Source organism: Triticum aestivum, chromosome 7B (assembly GCF_018294505.1).
Source record: "Triticum aestivum cultivar Chinese Spring chromosome 7B, IWGSC CS RefSeq v2.1, whole genome shotgun sequence".
In the NCBI taxonomy this organism is placed as follows: domain Eukaryota; kingdom Viridiplantae; phylum Streptophyta; class Magnoliopsida; order Poales; family Poaceae; genus Triticum; species Triticum aestivum.
The window spans coordinates 292,246,194-292,252,382 of NC_057813.1; the positions used below are offsets into that span (position 1 = coordinate 292,246,194).

At 44.4% G+C, this 6,189-nt stretch overlaps 1 long non-coding RNA gene across 1 annotated transcript; it reads left to right on the plus strand.

The window, feature by feature from the left end:
* The first annotated feature begins 1,926 nt into the window (after positions 1 to 1,926).
* Positions 1,927 to 5,537, plus strand: LOC123160857 (uncharacterized). The gene is made up of 3 exons (XR_006480421.1): positions 1,927 to 2,985; positions 4,579 to 4,697; positions 5,313 to 5,537. It is a non-coding gene; the product is annotated as an uncharacterized lncRNA (long non-coding RNA).
* Positions 5,538 to 6,189: the final 652 nt, after the last annotated feature.

Below are 6,189 nucleotides of genomic sequence, written 5' to 3' on the forward strand. Positions count from 1 at the left end.
TCGGCGCTGCGGCAGCTCATCGGAGTCGTTGTCGCTAGAGCTTTCCACGGAGGAGAAGCCGCCGCTGCTGGATGCGGCACGACCATCACCAAGGGCGAGTTCATCACCAATGACGACACCGCCCCTCCGTCCGCTGTCATCATCACCGTCGTTGTTGCTGTTGCTTTCTGGGAAGCACCCTACGCGCGAGCCGTCATCCTCGAACATCCTTACGTAGAGGGCCGCGACGCCATCGTACCTGAAGTAGAGGGTGCACCTCCCGCGCACGTCCCGTGCGCGGGCAAACGATTGCCACCCGCGATTCTGGAACATGTTGCTAACGGCCGTGACCTTGGCCTCCACCCACGAGGCCTTGCTACAGCAGCCATTGGCCTGAAGCCAGAAGCCACCAGGTCCCCCGGCCGGCAGTGCGCTCGCGAAGAAGCGCGGGAGCCAAAGCAGAGTGCCTGCGGGCCTCTCCGCCCACACCATGAACTCCAGGGGAGCGTCGGCTGAGCGGGACCGTCGCCATGGTGGCCGGATGGCCACTGCGCGCCTCGCCTCCTGATACGTCTCCAGCGTATCTACTTTTCCAAACACTTTTGCCCTTGTTTTGGACTCTAATTTGCATGATTTGAATGAAACTAACCCAGACTGACGCTGTTTTTAGCAGGATTGCCATGATGTTGTTTTATGTCTAGAAAAGAAAAGTTCTCGGAATGTCCTGAAAATCCACGGAGGCACTTTTTGGAATTAATAAGAATTTCTGGGTGAAAGAAATACATCAGGGGGCCCAGGGCCTGTCCACGAGACAGGGGCGCCCCCCCTGTAGGGCGCGCCCCCCTATCTCGTGGGCCCCCTGGACCTCCACCGACTTCAACTCCAACTCCATATATTCCATCTCGCGGAGAAAAAATCAGAGAGAAAGTTTCATCGCGTTTTACGACACGGAGCCGCCGCCAAGCCCTAATCTCTCTCGGGATGGCTGATCTGGAGTCCGTTCGGGGCTTTGGAGAGGGGGATTCGTCGCCGTCGTCATCATCAACCATCCTCTATCACCAATTTCATGATGCCCACCGCCGTGCGTGAGTAATTCCATTGTAGGCTTGCTGGACGGTGATGGGTTGGATGAGATTTACCATGTAATCAAGTTAGTTTTGTTAGGTTTTGATCCCTAGTATCCACTATGTTCTGAGATTGATGTTGCTATAACTTTGCTATGCTTAATGCTTGTCACTAGGGCCCGAGTGCCATGATTTCAGATCTGAACCTATTATGTTTTCATGAATATATGTGTGTTCTTGATCCTATCTTGCAAGTCTATTGTCACCTATTATGTGTTATGATCCGACAACCCCGAAGTGACAATAATCGGGATACTTCTCGGTGATGACCGTAGTTTGAGGAGTTCATGTATTCACTATGTGTTAATGCTTTGGTCCGGTTCTCTATTAAAAGGAGGCCTGAATATCCCTTAGTTTCCACTAGGACCCCGCTGCCACGGGAGGGTAGGACAAAAGATGTCATGCAAGTTCTTTTCCATAAGCACGCACTACTAGGGAAAAGCTTATACACAGACGCTTACTAGTAGCGCGGGTTTATATCCCTCGCTGCTGCTACTTACTAGTAGCGCGTGTTTTTACCCCTCGCTACTACTAAGTTGATAGTAGTAGCGTGGGTTTTTAACCCTCGCTACTACTAAGCGGTCTCTACCGTGCACCCCTCGGACATGCCATAGTAGTAGCGAGGGTTATAAACCTACACTACTACTTTATGAATAGCTGCAGCGCTTGTCACATGCCCACGCTACTGGTATATTCCCACACCACCCACCCCTGATCCACCCCACCAACCGTCCCACTACCCACCACTGTTTGTCTCAAAAAAAAAACCTCGATCCAGATCCCCTTCCACCTCCTCTCTTCTCCCCCTCCTCCCCCGCCCCACCGATCCCAATGGTCTCCACGCACCACCGCCCCCTCCGCGCCCTCATGCACCCTCGCCCAGTCACTGACCTGCTCCTCAGGAGGCGGAGGAAGGCCTCCGCGGCGGCCGTCGTGGGCGCCACGCACCCTGGCCCAGTCATCGACCTGCTCCTCTGGAGGCGGAGGAACGCCTCCATGGCGGCCGTCGCGGGTGCCATGCACCCTCGGCCGGTCGTCGACCTGCTCCTCTCGAGGCGGAGGAACGCCTCCGCGGCGGCCGTCGCGGGTGCCATGCTCGTCTGGTTCCTCTTCGAGCGCGCAGGGTACAACCCCCCAGGCGGCGGCTACCAGACTCGCTCGATCTCTCTACCCAAGCCGTCAATAGCAACAGGTATAGTGTTTTCCCATCGTCATAGGCGTCTACTTCTCCTCCGCACGCCCTTTATACTGGCATGGTATGCTGTGGAGATCTATCCCGACTTGGATCAGCCTGTTCTGCTGGACGAAACCCTAACTGATTAAATTGTTCGGAAATGTTTATCGTGGCCTTTTGTTAAGCTCCAATCCATGGTCGTTAGGTCTGCCACAACTAATCCATTCCTGTCACTTTACACGCGCTCTTTTTCCTGATTTAACTTGACCAATAGTTGTGGAAATATATATAACTGATCTTTGAATATGTGTGCTATGCATCATAAAATGGGAAACCTTGTTCGGCTACAGATACTATTGATATAGTTTTTCTGGCACATAACCCATGTTTAGTTGGTCCAACTGATGGTCAAATCTGAATTTTAAAGTGTGTGCGCACCACGAAGGAAGTATACACTTTAGTTTGGACTAGAATAGTTTGGTCAATACTGGCCATTAGAGAACAGAGTGTGTAATGGATTCATCAACACAACAATATATGTACTCTGCATAGTTCCAAATTTCTAATTAGTCATCCATTGGATTTGGATGACTGGGTTTTTTGTTTGATCTTTTCTATTCAAGGTCGTTTGGAATGATGCTGAGAGATAAGCGCAGGCGAGAGGCTTGGATCAAGTGCAAAATGCCTCCAAGAGAGTGCTTAGGTCAAGTGAGTCATTGATTCCAATTTTTTCACCCTTTTACCTTCTTCTATGCATATGCTTAAAAAAGCTCACCATTCTGCTGTTGTATCACTTTGTCCAAACTAAAGTCATCCAGTCGGTTTGCTACAATTTATATTACTGTACTTCGGAAGTGTTGTAGAATTTGGGCCTGAGCACTTTGGAGTTCGACTATAGTTTGACATTAATCTTTGGGAGATGTTAGATTGGGTTCAAGGATGGATCTGCCCATTCAGTGTGCAGAGGATTTTCTAATTTAACACTTGTCCACTAGTACATTAGTTATCATGAACCTACCTTCTCCCTTCTCTACAAAGCAAATACTAATGCCTAGTTTGGCAACACAGTTTTAAGAAAATTGTAGTAATTCAACAAGCAATTGCGTTTGGCAAAAGACTAGTTTTTCTCTGTTTTGGCAAAACAGCCTATGCGTTTGGCAAGTGCTATTTTACCATAGTTTTGACTCATTGCACCAATCTCAGCTACAATCAATAAGACTTTCTGCCACTGTAAGTAGGAAGTTAATTTTTTTGTTCTATTTTTTCTGCAGGGATTTTCGTCTGTTTTTCTAATAGTATATATGATATTTCAGTCACAGTTCCAGTATTTTAGAACTAAAGCTCCCCCCTAATTAAAATGCAGAAACGTGTTTTCTTTCATGATGTCTCAGTCACTGTCTTAGAAACACCATTAAAGATATTTTTCAGCATGTGTTCTCCACCAAATCATAATATCAAAACTTTCCTCAGTGCTTTCGAAATTTCCCTCCAAATACATGTACAGCTCTGACTTTGGTAGCATGTAGGACCTCCTTCTTAACTTGTATTGAGCAAACTATCCTTCCTTCTTTCCTTCTGTCCAAAATAACAACACGTTCAAACCTGCATGTGATGGACATAATAAAAGGTTCAGAACAATATGACCGCTCGATTAAGAATAGTATGCAAGAACTTAAACAGTTGTATGCTCCCAATTAAGCATAGATGCAATAATAGTTCAACAATAATCAAATATGCTTGCACTCATAAACAGAACGATTTATTTATAAAGATGTAAGTACATATAGGCTGATGATAATTTGTACATCACATCATCTGAAAGAATAAAAATGCAGAAGGGGAAGGAGAGAGAAATTGGCACTTCATCACTTCGCGATGTATTGTATCTTATTTAATATTTTCGTCATGGCAAACAAACAACCAAACTGATGTTATAGTTTCTGAATTCACAATGGATACATGGCAGCTGCTACATGCAAATAAGTGAAAGATGTGCACTTCAGAAGAAAAAAATTGATGTTATAGTTTCTGAATTCATAATGGATGTCCTATGTCTTGCACTTCATAAATAGGTAATTATAAATGATTAGATTTACTAGGGATTTCACATTTGGTGATCCATTAAGTGAGCTTTTGACGCCATCGTGCATCACGTGTGGTTTTGGTTCGATTCTAACCAATTGCATTTTGCTACATGGAACTTACAAGAAGTACAAGGACCAGGGGATGATCTATCTGCATATGATTAGTCCTTGATTTTGAGTTACGATATGTTATGCTAACAATTTTATGGCACTACAGGTTTTGAGATCTTTGATTTCCCATGCAACCAGTTTGATGGGCAGGAACTTGGCATTGATAAGGAAATTGTTCAGATTGCTTGCACTCGTTTCCATGCCGAGTATCTGATTTCTGACAAGGTAAATGTGTGCCTGATACTTCCTCCTTTTTTGGTGTCTCTGTTTCAAGCTGAAAGAAACGATTGCTTTAGTGTAAAATGTACACTATGACTGCTTCCATAACAGTTACTATATTTAACTGAGGAAAACCGATTCAGCATGTCTTATCTATTCATTGCTACTTTGTATGTGCCTTATGATATGTCCTCGTATATGTCTGGACTGAAATATGAGTGTCTTGGTCCTTCTTATATTATTTTTTTATGATCTCAGTCAGCCTCTTTTGCACAAATTGTGTCGAGGACCAATGCTAGTATGTTGATTTTGATGTCATTTGATTTGTGAGTAAATAGAAGTTAACCTGATTATGTGGTTGCATGATTTGCCTGATTCTGTGTTTCTTTTGGGCTTTATAATTTTCTATGCACTTGTCAAATCTATATGCATTGTTATATAACTATTCTCTGCGCTTTTCACTACTAGGAAATAGCTTATAGCTTCAGTTGTGCATTACGGCTTAAATAAGAATCTCTAGAAAAAATGTTGCACATTGGCATCTACATGTACCGCATTGTTTTTTCGTGCCATTCTTCTAAAGAATCTGAAGTTTCTGAACCTTTGTTTGTAATGCTGCAGGGTTCTGGTGGCGACGATGACGGTCGTCGAGAGGTTCGTGGACTGGACGATGTAGGCCGGGCAGGCGCCGCACATTGATGAGTAGTCCAATTTACGGATCGGGCCATAACAACTTACGTAGGTAGTTGCTTATGTAACTGTGCGATATAATGGAATTATACATGAGTTGCTGCTACAATGAGGAACGTAGTTGCTTATCTAATTGTGCGATGGAATGGAATTATACATGAGTTGCTGCTACAATGAGTAACTAGAGAAGATACGACAACTGTGTGATAGAATGAATTTGGTTGATTTTATTTTTTTTTAATTCCTAATAAGTTAGTAGTGGCGTGGGGATAAAATGGCGCGCTACTAGTATTTAGGATACTAGTAGCGTTGGCACTATAAACACGCTACTACTATTTCATTAGTAGTAGCGCGGGTCCATAATAGCAGTAGCGCAGGTTGAACCCACGCTAGTACTAACAAAGTTAGTAGTAGCGAGGGTTCGACCCACGCTACTGTTAACTTTTAGCTGTAGCGCGATACTAGTAGCGCAGGTACCCGCGCTACTAGTAGCCATTTTACCCGCGCTGCTAGTAGCCTTTTCCCTAGTAGTGACGTATGACTATTTACGGAATATATGCCTACATTACATTGATGAACTGGAGCTAGTTCTGTGTCACCCTATGTTATAGCTATTGCATGAGGAATCACATCCGGCATAATTATCCATCACTGGTCCATTGCGTACGAGCTTTTCATATATTGATCTTCGCTTATTTACTTTTCCGTTGCTACTGTTACAATTACTACAAAAACCCAAAACTATTATCTTTACCTTTGCCACTGTTACCTTTATTATCATACCACATTTGCTACTAAATACTTTGCT